Source organism: Marmota flaviventris, chromosome 3 (assembly GCF_047511675.1).
Source record: "Marmota flaviventris isolate mMarFla1 chromosome 3, mMarFla1.hap1, whole genome shotgun sequence".
Taxonomy (NCBI): domain Eukaryota; kingdom Metazoa; phylum Chordata; class Mammalia; order Rodentia; family Sciuridae; genus Marmota; species Marmota flaviventris.
The window spans coordinates 147145355-147161069 of NC_092500.1; positions in this window are offsets into that span (position 1 = coordinate 147145355).

A 15715-nucleotide genomic window follows, 5' to 3' on the forward strand; every position below is an offset into this window, starting at 1 on the left:
TGTATGTAAAATAAAAGTATTATGTTGTATTCCCCATTCAGCTAACATTACTGTCTCAAAATTCCTCCTCCTTCCTTTTACGTCTCCACTCATTTTATTTATTCTTCTTTCCTAATTCCAACAACATTTACTAAATGACTGACTTGTGCTAAATTGCTAAAACACAAAAACAAATGAGGTATGATCCTTGTCCACCAGGCACGAAAGTGGATATGAACAGAATGCAGTTGTACCAGCCAAGAGAGTGCAGTAATCAAGTCTGTCAAATATACTTAGCAGAACAGGTTCCTGTTTTTCTTTAAGAATGTGTTTAGTTAGGTCTGATGCATGTTTTTGTGTTTGATCTTGTTATGTTTCTGATTGCTTCATTTTGTACAATGTTGATTCTTAGGTAATACACTTCAACTATATGAACAATGGTTGTAGTATTTGAGGGGAATCCTGCCCATACAAATTCAGAGTTTTATATGACTTATAGTTTATAGACACTATCAAAAAGCATGACAAACAATATTTGTAACAAGAGTCTAACAATTTAAGCAAAAGAAGCATCAGTTGAGAGTCATCATCTTCAACCTTCAAGATCAAAGATACAGATCTGGGTGAAATGCCCAACTCCTACAAACACCAAAACAAGAAGAAGAACAAATAACCAAGAGAATGTTCAAAAGTACTTTTTATTTTATTTTTTTTAAAAATGATACTTTACTATTACAATGCTTTAACTGGGGACATATTATTTTGTTTCGAAGTTTGAAAAATATATCAAATAAAAGGTTGAGTAACTTCTAGTGCCTCTGAAGATAATCAACCTTTGTTTATGCTATCTTTTCTGTAGCCTGCTATAGTGACAGGTTAAAAATCCTGTGAAATCCTTTTAAGCTAATGAAGCCAAAGTAATTGGGTCAATCCCCTTGGGGATTGTCTGGCTCCAGATTGAAGAAATAAACTATCTAGGATTCTTTCTTTTGGTACTAGTCAGAGAATAAAAGTGAATATTTACCAAATGCCTGTCCTGTGCTAAATTACAAAAACACAAAATAAACAAGGTGTGAGCCTTATCCACCAGAATTGGAAAGCAGGCAGGAAGAGAATATATTGACTAAGAAAGTGCAGTAATCAAGCCTGTCAAATAGATTTAACAACAGAACAATTCGCTTTTACCTATACAATTTTGTTTAGGGTTGATAAGGGATATTTCCCATCATTCTGAATTTTGTTCTAATAAACTATGCACAACATATTTGTGTCTCCTATTTTTCTATAGTTATATTTTAAATAGTTGATTTTATTGATGATATTTTACAAAATCCTAAAAGTGGTATAAGGTTCTGATTCACTGCAATCAGAAATGGATAATTGCAAGTAGTCACTAAGATTATTTTTAACTGCTACAAAATAATAGTAGGGAAACTATTAGGTTAATGTAATTTTGTAAGTATGATTTTTAATATTTGTTTTATCTTTATAAAAATGAATGAATATTTGAAAATGTATATATATATATATATATATACATATATATATATATATATATACACTCTGCAAATTCAAAATAAAACTAAACTACAATGAACAACAAAGGAACTTTGAAACATTTTTAATACTCTAAAAGCTATTTTACCTGATAAAATAAATGTAGAGATTTGTCACAAAAATAAAACTTTAACATAATACAGAAGAATAATAACAAAGTTGGAGGGCTGACACCTCTTGACTTTACGACTTACCATTACGCTGCAATCGTCAAGACAGTGTGGTATAGTGAAAGAATAGACAAATAGATCAATGAGATGAAATGAAAGGCCAGAAATAGACACACATAAATATAGTTAACTGATCTTTGAAAGGAACAAGGGTAATACTATGGAGAAAAGATTTTTTTTTCAATAAATGGGGTTGTAACACCTAGATATCCACATAAAAAACTAAAAATAATTTTTTTAAAATCTAGAAACAGAACTTATACCTTTCATAAATATTCACTCAAAATGAATCACAGACATCAATGTAAAATGCAGATAAATGTCCTACACAACATAGGAGGAAATCTAGATAGCCTTGGTTTTGGCTATGACTTTTTGGTTCAACACTGAAGGCACAATCCATGAATGAAAGCTGGATTTCACAAAAAGTTAGAACTTCTGCTCTGCATGAAACACTGGCAAGAAATGGAAAGAGTAGCTACATCCTGAAATAAAATATTTGCAAAAGGCCTATCAATAAAGGGTTGTTACCCAAAATATACAACATGAACTCTGAAACTCTAATATAAGAAAAAATTCAAATTAAAACATGGACAAAGACTTTAACAGACCTCTCACCTAAGAAGATGTAGAGATGACAAATAAGAATGTGTTGTGAACAGATGTTCCATATCACATGTTATCAAGGAAAGGCATATTAACACAACAATGAGATATCAATACCTATCAATCAGAATAGATAAAATCCAAAACAACACTACAAAAACCTGACAAGAAGACAGAACAACAGAAACTCATCGCTGGCAGGAATGAAAAATGGGACAGCCAATTGGAAAATCAGACTGCTTGTTTCTTAGAAAACTATATATACTTTTACTATTTAATCCAGCAATCATGTTTCTTTATTTACACAAAAGAGTTGGAAATTTAGCATAAATAAATAAACCAATTCAGCAATACTTATAGAAACTTTATTCTTAATTGACGAAATTTGGAAACAACAAGATGCCCTTTTATAGATGAATGCATAAACAAACTGTGATAAATCCAAATAGCAGAATATTTCACAGCCTTAAAAAATGTATTATTATGAAGTTATGTAAAGATATTAATAAATCATAAATTCTTACAAGTAATTGAAAGAAACCAATCTGAAAAGTTTGCATATTGTCCAATTCCAAGTATAGAACATTCTGGAAAAGGTAAAATTATGGAAACAGTAAAAAGATCAATGGTTGCCAAGGGCTATGGGGAGGGAGGGATAAATATGTAAAACAAAAAGACTATGTTTTATAATGCCATAATGGTGGATACATATCATCATACATTTGTTTAAACCCATAGGCTGTACAACACCTAGAGTGAACCCTAATATAAGCTATGGACTTTGGATAATAATGATGCATTATTGTAGGTTCACTGATTGTAACAAATATTATGGGGATTGGTGGGTGGATGTTGATCATGTTGGAGGCCATACTTGGGTCCGGAGGTATGCAAAGAATTTCTATACTTTCTATTTACTTTTTCTATGAACCTAAATCTACTTTTAAAAATATAGTCTATTAAAAAAATGAAGCTTGAAGAAATGAAAAAGTTCATAATATTGCTTAGTATATTTTTAAATAATGGCCTTATTTCTCCTCTAGAGATATTAATCTAATTTTAAAGTATTAAAAGATTTAAAATGATAGTGGCTAGTACTCTGACAATATCAGTCACATAATTATCTATGAAATGAACTCTAGTTTAATACAGAATAATTAGTAATAAATTTAAGCAAAATAGAAAAATGTGAATTTATAAAATTTAATATAAAATAGCATGGTAATTTTATTCTAAGAAAAAAGAAAAACTGTCTTTTACCTGAAAATATCAAAAAGAAAAAACCTTAATACCTGCCAATAACATTTTATTAATGAGGTAATTTAAGAATGTGGAGAACCAAATCAAATGAGGCTTGAATGGTCCATGCTATTTGGTGATCATCATCAGTATTCATCAGGAAGATACTATGGTGATACACTAATTATTAGACTCCAGAGTAATACTCAGGTTTTCATTCCTATTCTGATGCTTCCCATCTTTACAAATTTAGGCAAAATCACCTCTAACATCTCCAATGTACACAAGATTATAATATAGAAATTAAACTTCTCCCGAGTTAATATGGTTGTTCTGGAGATTAAATAAGAAAATAATAGTAAATAACTTTGAACAGGTCTCATCACAGAGTCAGTATGTGATGAATTCAATCAGTGTTAAAAATATATTTTTTAAAATATATTTTTTAATCATGAAAATATGGAGGGGAAAAAATAGAAGAATATAAAAGGGAAGCAGGCCCAGCACCCCTCAGCACCATACTTACAAAGCAGGACAACTGTTCCTCAACAAGGTGGGTGACCAAAGAACTTCACTGAAACACAATACTGAACTGTAAAAAAAAAAAAAATTGCTAGTGCTACAGAAAGTCAGTAACTTGAGCATAAGAAATAATACGTTAGAGAGGCACCAGCTCTGGCCTCAAGAGAAGGAGACAAAGAAATTTAAAAGAGAAAAATAAACATGGGGAAATCTAAGGGTTACCAAGGAAGGCTGATTCTAAAGGACACAGAGTTAGTAAGTTAATAAACTCATTGAAAACAAAGCCAAAGTGTTCTGCTGGGTGAAAGCATTCCGTGGGGGGCCGTGAGCCATAGGCAGGCCTGGTGCAGAAAGCACTGCAAGTGCAGAACACTCTGGCAGGAGAGGAAAACATTCCCAGGCACTAAAAGCTGTCCCCGCACAGCTTGTGCTGCTGGGAACAGAGACAGAAGACTGGGAACTTAAAAAGGAAGTCACCAGTAGCCAAAAAAAAAAAAAAAAAAAATCCCATAGGGTCCTGAATCAGAGAGACTAAAAGAAGCACAAAGAACATTTTACCTGGACCATTCAGCCTCTCCATGCCAAGGGAAAAAAACTCTAGTAGCTGACATCCCATGTGTGCTATTGCAAAGATGCTCACAGCTACACAAGCACATCTTCTGCACTACAAGGTGGACCTCCTGGTAATTCCCATCCATAGTGGTAAAGGCAAAACCTGTGGAGGCTTAGTCCCTATGCCCTAAAGTGGATTTTCCTGAAAGCCCCAGAAATTCAAAAGCCAAGGAAAGATAGGAAGTTCCACACCAAAAGGGGATGTGGACCAAATCTCAAATACCCACCAACATAGTTCCCAAACTCACTTAAATCCAAACCCAAGCAACTGGAAATGGCAATCTAGAATTTGACATTACCACTGCTACAGGATTTCAGAATTCATCAGCACTCTCTAGTCAATCACATCCAATGCTGAGAGATTGAAAGCTGAGAGCTACCCAGCTAGCAGGTAGGTGATGAATACAAGGACAGCAGCCAAAAATACAGAACCAGAAGTAAACACAAAGACAGAAAATCCATCCCTGCCAAAAGACTTAACTACTCCAGCAGAAAAAAAAAAAAACCCTCTATCTCTCATTAAGACTTTTCTTTTTTCTTCTTATCTTTTTTCTCCATTTTTTTTCTTTTTGAAAATGTTAAAATTTAAAAAATGAAATGAAACAAATGAAACAAATTTCATTGTATTGTATTATGCTTCACGTTTTTTCATGATGCATGACTTTGTGTGTATGTTTGTACATGTGTGCTTGTGCCTGCCCCCCAATTTGTGAACAGGTTTGAGTACATACCTGTTTGAGTGTGTGTATGTGTGTATGTGTGTGTGTGTGTATGATCATATGATTTCACTTACACATAAATATCTTTCTCTTGCATGTGTTAATTATTTAGCCTATATTAGATTTAGGTAGGATACTATTATACATGGTTTCAAGTTTCCTTTTTTAATTTGTTCTTTTTAGTTATATGCACAGTAGAATATGTTTTGACATATCATACAGACATGAAGTATAACATCACATTCTTGTGGTCGTACATGATGTGGAGTTATACTGGTTGTATAATTATATATGAACATGGGAAAGTTATATCTGATTAATTCTACTGTGTTTCCCATTCCCATCCCCCTTCCTTTCGCTCCATTACCCCTGTCCAATCCAGGGGTTCAAGTTGTTTTGACTTTTGCTTGTTTGTTTGTACCTAAGATCTGGGACCTCCTTTCTCCCCTTCTTTACTCTCCTGCCTGTATCAGCCAAAATTTCTTGTTTTCTCCTCTATTCTTTGTGTTTTTCATTACTTTCATTTAACTTTTTATTCCTTCTTCTTTATATCGAACATCTGCTCCCTATCTCCAGACTCTCCTCTGATCAGTTTTTCAAACACTTCAAAATTTCTCTTGCCTTCCTACCCTATTTTCTCTTACTTGAGAAACTTAATCCCACTAAATAATAGAAATTATGTACATTATGTAATTCATACCCCATTCAAATTGTTGTGATTATTAATATAGTAGATGACATAGTAGAAAACTTCTGTCAAACTCTTTATCTAGTTCATGGTTATTATTGGTCATATTGTTGATAAATGCTTACCCAACATTCCTGTATAGTCAAAAAGACTTCTATATCATATTTATCTTAAGGCTGTACATCTGCCACTGACATTAGTGCTATTCTTGGCTCCTCCTGTCTCTAATAGAGGCTGGAAAGGAGATTAAAACACTTAAAAATAACAAAGTAGAGATCCTGCTGCCCAGAAATACTCAATCTTAAGTAACAGTGAATCTCATCCCACACAAAATCTAGCCCAACCTGAACCTTAACATTACTCCAACTCAAAGAATTGAAGAGATAAAAGCCTATAAACAATAGCCAGGATCTGAGGAGGAACAATCAGAGAAGGATCTCAGGTCCCATTCCTTGACATCAATATACCAACAAAAAAGAGAAGTCCCAGAACAAATAAAATAATTACACATGAAAGAAAACACTTAAAAAAGAGAAATGATTGTAGGCATAGTGGTGCACGCCTGTAATCCCAGAGGCTCTGGAGGCTGAGGCAGGAAGACAGCAAGTTCAAAGCCAGCCTCAGCAAAAGTGAGGCACAAGCAACTCAGTGAGACCCTGTCTCTAAATAAAATACAAAATAGGGCTGGGGATGTGGCTAAGTGGTTGAATGTCTCCAAGTTCAATCCCTGGTACCACTCCCCCTCCAAAAAAAAGAAGAGAGAGAGAGAGAAATGGTAATCCATCTTAATTGATGTGCAGCAAATCCAAGACCTCTGAAAACATAAGGAAACAGGCCAAAAATTCTTCACCTCAAATTCACAATTCTCAAAAAAAGGATCTCAATAATATAGAAATAGATAAAATCACAAAGATTATAAAAAAAAAACTGATTGTTAAAATGTTTAATGAACTAAAAGAAGACCTAAAGAAATAAATGAAGAGAGCAATACAAGGGATTAAAGGCTATAAATAAAGAAATAAAAACAGTGAAAAGAAACCAATCATAACATCCTAGAAATGAAAGATAAAAATCTATCAAATTAAAAATTCACTTGGAAAAAAAAAATCACTTGAATTGGGTGTGGTGGTAGTTAAAATGCCTAACACAAAAAATTGGGAAAGGATATTAAAATCTGCAGAAAACATTAGGTTACATTTAGAGGAAAGCAATAAGGCTTATTTATCACTTCAGACCCTAAAATAGAGAAAGGCCTGAAATGTGACATTCCTATCTCTAAAAGAAAACAAGTGCCAGTCAAATTTACTATACCAAGCAAAGGTCAGTTTCAAGTTCAAGGTGGAAATAAAAACATTCCATGAAAAGAAATGAAATAATTTATGGCCACAAAGCCAGCCCTGCAAAGAATACTCAAATTGCACAGAGGAACTCAAAGTCAAATTTCAAACCTCCCAAATGCAGGAAGATCAACAGACAAATAATCTACTAAATGAGAATCAAGACAGTATTAAATATAGCAAAAAATCAAAATGACAGGAAACCATATACACACATACATGCCAACATTGAACATTAATGGTATTAACTCCCTAATACAGATTAGCAGAATGGATCAAAAATAAGATCTAACTATATGCTGTTTATAAGAGACTTGTTTTATAGACAAAGACACCCACAGATTGAAGGTAAAAGGATGGGAAAATATGTAAAAAACGTAAAATGTAAATGGACTTCAAAAACTAGCAGGTGTAGTTATTCTCATACCTGGCAGATTGGAAGCAAAAATTAACAAGAAGAGACAAAATAGGTCAATATATTTTGGTAAAGGGAAAAAAACCAACAAGAAGATATAATGATAGTAAATAGTTATAACCCAAATATCAGCACACCAAATTACATTAAAAAAAATATTAACTCTCAGGCCCAACACAATAATAATAGATGATTTCAACATACTCTTATCACCAATAGACAGGTCATGAAAATAAAAAATTAATAGATATTTTCATCTTAAATAAACTATAAGTCAAACGGACCTAACAGATATAAGTCAAATGAACCTAACAGAACTGATATAAGTCTTTCTCAAATTATTCTGTGAAACTGAAAGGGAGGGAACACATACAGATACATTCTATGAAGTCAGTATAACTCTGATACCTAAACGAGACAAAAGATGCATCTGGGAAAGAAAATTACAGATCAATATCCATGATGAATATAGACACAAAAGTCCTTAATAAAATATTATCTAACTGCATTCAAAAAAGCATAAAGAAGATAATTCACCATGATCAAGTGTGTTACATTCCAGGGATGCAAGTTTGTTTCAACATTCACAAATCAAAAAATGCAATTCACCACTTAAACCGAATTAAGTTTAAAAATCACAGGATCATCTCAACTGGTACAGAAAAGACCTTTGATAAAATCCAATGCCTAATCATGGTAAAAACATCAGAGAAGCTAGAGATGGAAAAAACTTACCTCAACATTGTAAATGGTGTTTATGACAAATCCAAAGCCAACATCACACTGAATGGAGAAAAACTAAAAACATTTCATCAAAAGCAGGAACAAAGCCAGATGCATTGGTGCACACCTGTAAATCCAGGGACTTGGGAGGCTGAGGCAGGAGGATCATGAGTTCAAACTTAGCCTCAGCAAGTCAGCAAGACCCTGTCTCTAATAAAAGTGCTGGAGATATGGCTTGGTGGTTAAGTACCACTGGGTTCAATCCCTGGTACCACAAAAAAAAAAGGAACAAGGAACAAGACAGGCGTCCATCCTCACCACTACTATTTGATACAGAATACCGTCCTTGAAACATTAGCCAGAAAGACCAGGCAAGAGACGAAAATTGAAGAGATAAAAATCAAAGGGCTAAAGATAGGGGGAAAAAGGAATCTAACTATCTCTATTTGCTTATGACATGATTATCTATCTAGAAGACCCAAAAATTTCCATCAGAAGACTTTGGGGTTTATAAATGAATTCAACAATATGGCAGTCTATAAGATCAACACCCATAAATTAATAATCTTTCTATACTCCAACAATGATTCATTCAGGAAAAAAATCACATTCCCAACAACATAAAATAAACAAACAAACAAACAAATAACTTGAGAATTATTTAAATAAATAAACAAATAAATAACTTGAGAATTAATTTGGCCAAGGAGGTGAATGAGTTCCACAGTGAATATTATAGAACACTGAAGAAAGAAATTGAAGAGGAACTTAGAAAATGAAAAGGTCTCCAATGTTCTGGGAAAGGCAGAATTAATATTGCAAAAATGACCTTAGTATCAAAAGCAATATACAGATCAATGCCATTCCCATCATACTATCAATGACATTCTTCACAGAATTACAAAAAAATAAAAAGCCCTTATATTGGTTTTGACAAATAAGAGCTCCAGAATAGCCAATGTAATACTGAGAAGAAAAATTGAAGATGGAGGCATCACAATACCTATTTTGGAGTTATACTACAGAGCTTTAGTAACAAAAACAGCATCGAAATTGACATAAATATTAATGGAATAGAATACAAGACACAGAGACAAACTCACATACTTAAAACCATTTGGATACTTGACAGAGGTGCCAAAAATATATCTTGAAGAAAAGACAGCCTTTTTAACAAATGGTGCTGGAAAACCTAGATCACTGTATATAGAAAAAGGAAACTGGATTCCTATTTCTTAAGTTACACAAAAATCAAACTGAAATAGATCAAGGGCTTAGAAATTAGACCAGAAGCCTTTAAACTGCTAGAAGAAAACATAGGGTTAACACTCCATTGTATTTGTACTGGCACTGACTTCCTTAACAAGACATCCAAAGTGCAAGAAATAAAACCAAGAGTCTATCAGTGGGATGCCATGAAACCAAAAAGTTGCATAGCAAAGGAAACTATTAAGAATGTAAAGAGACAGACTACAGAATGGGAGATAAATATTTTCCAGCTATTCCCCTGTTAGTGGATTAATATCCAGTGTATATAAAGAACTAAAAAAAATGTAACACTAAAAAAACTTATGACCAAATAAAAAACAAACAGACAATAAATGGGTAAAAGAACTAAAAAGAAACTTCTTAAAAGAAGAAGCACAAATAGTTCACAGATATATGAAAAATGTTCAACATCTTTAGCAATCTGAGAAATGAAAACAAAACTACTTGGATTTCATCTTACTCCAGTCAGAGTGGCAAGGATCAAGAATACAAACAACAATAAATTCTGGCACCAAATTTATTGGGACAAAGGTACATTTGTACCATGTTGGTGGGACTGCAGACAAGTAAAACCACTCTGGAAAACTGTACGGAGATTCCTCAAAATTAAGCATGTATATTTTTATCAAAACAATTTCTACTGTCGTGTAAAACTAAAAAGAATTTTAAAAAGAATTAGGAGTGAAACCACTGTATGACCCAGTGGTATTTTCCCCAAAACTAAAATCAGCATATTATAGCAATACAGCCACCTCAATGTTTATAGAAGCACAATTCACAATTCACAATAGCTAAATTATGGGATCAACCCAGGTGCCCATCAATAGATGACTAGATTAAGAAATTATGGAATATATACATGATCTATTTCTATTCAGCCATTAAGAATTAAATTATGGCATTTGCTTATAAGTAGATGGAAATAGATAATATAACTCTAAGTTAAATAAGCCAGACTCAGAAAAACAAAGATCAAACATTATTCCTCATATGGGAAGCTAGAGTAAAGGGAAAGGAGGAGGGAAGGGTAGGGTAAAATCAAGATAAAGTGAAGATGGGTGTTGTAGAAGGAGATTGAGAGGTGGAGTGGAGGGGTGGGATATTGGAGAAAATGAAGAATTAGTTCTGAAAAATCATGTTATGTGCATATATAAATACACCACTAGGACTTTTACCTTTATGTATAAGTAAAAAGAAACGATCAAATATAAATAAATGGAAGACTAAAAAGAGGTCTAGCAGAGTAGAAGGAGAAAAGAGGAGGAGAGGGAGGACAGAAGGGATAAGTTGAACTGATATCAAATTCTATGCATGTATGATTACGTTGGGGAACCCAATTACTATAAAGCTTTAATAAAAAAATGAGATATAAAGAAATCATGAAAATGTTCCTTCAAAAATTAAACCTAAGCAGTGTCACCATATGTAAAGCAACAGTGCTGTGAATAGTTTATTTATTGCCCTGTAGATATATGTCATCCAACAAATTCAAGGGTTTTTTTTCTCAGACTACAAGCAGATTCACTCACACATCCTGAAACTCAAGCATATCATTCTTAAATTACGGTTATTCTACTAATCAATTCTGTTTTTTTTAAACTCAGTGAGAGTCAAATTATTCTTTGGCTATTAGAGTTTATCTCCTTTACGGGATTGTAAACCCCACTAGAGTCAGATACTGTTTCACAGTTCTCTGACTCAATACTACATTCCCAATAATAGAGCTGACTATTTAAAAAACATAATAGAAATAACTATTTGGCATCCCTTATGTGATAGGCAGGTTCTGGCTACCTACTTAAGCCTTAATCTTGCTATAGTGAACCAAACAGCAACCAGTTGGAACTGGAGTCAGGCCCTCCAAAATATTTCCCAGGCCTAAAATTGTGTTGTTTTACCGAATTTTTCAAACAAAATCAGAGGTGCCATCTAAGGAAATCTCTAGACTTAATGTATAATTTTATAAATTAAAAAAAAAAACTAAAGAAAGCTAATTTAATATTTTTGGAACATGTAGGTCTATTTAAAAGAAAAATGACAACAAAATGATAGCAAAATATTTTAAAATAAGAATGCTTTTACAGAAATTTGCAAGTTTTGTACATGACTTGTGATAGTCATATATAGATAGATTATGACAATCATATCAAAATCAGGCAATTAATTCTTCAAACCCAAACAGATTTGATTTAAAATTAAAAAGTCAATGCTATATAAAATTCAGAAAAATGTGAATGATCCTATTGAAGATATGGAACTAGTCTGTAAGATTCTGTGAGATTGTAAGAAAGTCAACTTTAAAAAGAATAGGACCATGTTGTATAAATATTGACGATTCTATGCATATCATTTCTAACACCTGTGTATTCTACACTTAGATTTTCTGAGTCTACACAGCACCAAAATGCAAACATTGCTTCTTTTAAGGCTCCACTGGGATTGTTCTGACTACAGGAAAGGAGTCTGTTTCTTATCTAACACTGTCAATAGAAACTGACAAATTGTAGGATATTCTAAATTGTGATCTCAAAAAGGTAATATCATTCTCAAAGCCAATGTAACTTTTAGAGAAGGATAACACTCCAGGGTCCAAGGATATACTTACCCTGATAAAGAAAGGCTGCTTAGACATAAACATTGCAACATAAAACATTGTTTTTACCAGGTGAGTGGATAATAATGCAAGCAGTAGCAAGAGATTGTCTTACAAATAGTATCATTATGGCATCATAGAGGATTTCTGGTCCAGTTGGGCCTAGCATAATCTCTTCCTTGAATCTATGGCATTATCTATTTCTTATGAAACCAAATTCAAATTCTTCAGCTACAGTCTTGGTAGTGTTTAGCAAGCAGTTCCAATCAAGATCTACAGCATCATTTCCAATCAACTAAAGGAAGTTGAGGCAAAAGTGGTGGTAAAAGGGAAAGGAAATGATTCATACATTAAATTTCCTTCTCTCTAGCCAGAAACACTCTAAATATAACCCAAAATAAAGAGATGTTTTAAAATTCTTAATGAAATATTACATAAAATCTCCCAGTAATCTTATGATAAATTGGCAGTTAGTGATAAAACCTGTTCATATGTCTCACATAATGGCTCTAAATCTAATTTAAAGTCCTTCTTGTCACTGTGAAGTCGTAATAGCTAGATGACCCTGCTACAGTGCAGATGACAACAATGTCTTTAATTAAAGGAAGTAGTGTAGTACAAATAAATAATCATGGGATCCGGTCTCATCTTGGCCACTTCATAAACATGAGGACTTAGACAGGGTCCTTAATCTGACTGACTTGCAGGTCTTTTACCTGCAAAATGAATATTTATAGCTACTTTCCTGTTTGTTGTATGTTTTATAGATAAAATATGTTGAGACCAATGTTTCACTGCCAATAATATAGAAAGTGTTCAACAGTTAACTCTATTACTAGTAGTAACAAGAGTCAATGCAAGACTGATTTAGAATGGTAGTGATTATTAGAAGAACTAATTTTGGTAATTTGTCAGGGAAGACAAATGCCCTCCAGACATCTGAGAAAGCCCAAAAGAGCACAGTCCTATAAATGGAATGCATGCCTACTAGTAGGGACATAGGCATAGGAAAGATGGTCAATGTGATGGTTAATTTTATGTGTCAATGTGTCTAGGCCATGGTGCCCAGATAATTGGTCAAAATTACTCAGGATATTTCTGTAAAGGTGGTTTTTATTGGATTAACATTTAAATCAATGGACGTTGAGTAAAGTAGATTGTCTTTCATAATGTATGTGAGCTTCATCCAACAGCTGAAGGCCTTAGTGAAATAAAGACTGATTTCCCTGAAACAAAAATAATTCTGTCAGCAGAATGTCTTTGGACTCAGACTGAAACTCTGACCTATCAACCTATCCCATGAGATTTTGTAGTTGAATAGCTTCCACAATCACGATTTTATTACTTAGGTCTCTCTCTCTTTCTCTCCCTGTTGGTTCTATTTCTCTGGAGAACCCTAAGGCCAAGGAGCAAACTAAGCCAGAGTAATAATCAGGATCTCCAATGTTGAAACCCATGAAACATATTGTAAAAGTGATTTTACAGTTTTGGATCCAATATGTAAGTTAAAAATTAATCACCTCATTTATCCTTCAAAGTTAAATGAAAGATGCATAATCAGTTAAACCACTACCAAAAAGGGAGGGGAAAAAGGGGATTAAATGCCAAACATCAATTCTCTAGGGTAAGAAAAATAAACAACTTTATAGAGGCTTTAGAGTGAAATTCTCAGTAAAGAAATAAATTTGAATAAGTTGTCTCTCTTAGAGAATGTAAAAAGCACATAGTACACAGTCATTAGCATAGAAAGTGGAAAAAACAGAAGGTAAATATTATAATAAGTGTTTTATTTTATGTTGTTCACATAAAGACATTTTTATAACAAAAAGAGTTATACAAAATAAAGCAATATTGCAAAAAGTGCATTTCCATGCTCTTTTCAATTTGTATATTTACATATATTTCATTTGTTACTTATTTTTATATTAAAAACTAAAAAGCAAAGCACAATAAAGCAAAATAATAATAATCCTAACTTAGTGCTTCTAAAATAATTCTTAGATACTCTGATCCATCCAAAAATCACATGATGAAAATATGAGAAATTTAACCACACATCCTTAATTTAGTAATTTATTTCCTATAAAAATTCAAATAAAGCAAAGATGGGAAGAGAAGAAAGAGGAAGATATTTGAATAAGTTATCAAGTGACTAATATTTTAACAACATATGGATTCTCAAAAATCTGTCTTCGATGATGCTTAGCATGTGTGAGGCACTGGGTTCCATCCTCAGCACCATATAAATAAATAAATAAATAAATAAATAAATAAATAAATAAATAAATGTATTGTGTCCATCTACAACTAAAAAATTTTTTAATTACCTTTTAAAAAATCTATATTCAACAAATGATGATCAGATAATGATTGTCTAGGATTGTTATAGAGCAGTATCATTCCTGGAAAGAATGAAGATAAATTATAAAAATGCTACAGCAGCTCTCTTTTAAAATGGTTGCTTATCTAACACATATGAGTATTTTGCATATATGTTACTTTATCATGAAGTGTGACTTATTTTCTAATTTTTAAAGTGGAGATGTAGTAAAAAAAAATTTCCAAAAAGAACTCTGCCTCCAAAACTTTCTATTCAATGGCAGTGAATTTCTTTATGGAATTCTGTGGTCAGTCTTGTTGGTTAGAAGGAAAAAGATTTACTTTTTGATAATATGTTATATTTAAAATAGACATTTTAGTAATTTTTATTAAGACCATTTTGGGTTGGAATCATTCTGCATGTGTAACGGCACTATGATAGGTATAATCCCTATGCTAAAGACTGGTAAAAAAAATCCAAACATGGCTAAAATGGCATTTTTATCAAAGTTTTCTTCTATAGTCTACTGTTCTGTGGGATGTTGTGAATGTTTTTCTGATGCAAGTTCCTGTACTTGAGTCTTTTCTTTTTGCCCTTTCATATTTCTATAGTTCCTCTCTTGATAAATGAATTGGTTGTGATTGCCTTAATACCCAATATTTACGACTCAAATCTCACAACATAGCTAATCTTCTTCAAATGCATGTATCTGCAAATTAAAATATGTAGGATAGAGTTGACAATTTCCTATGGATAGATCACAAATCTCTTTCAAGTATCCGTTAGCAAAGAATAATGCTATGTGTCAGTCAAGTGAGGATTTTTATTCATCAGTAATTGAGCTCTATTTTCTTGGAGGTCTCCTGAGAGGAATAGGATCAGCCTTGTTTTCACAGGCTATACCTGTCTTTCCTAAAATGAATGAATTTAAGTTTTAATCGAAACAAACTGCTTGTCACTTTTAAG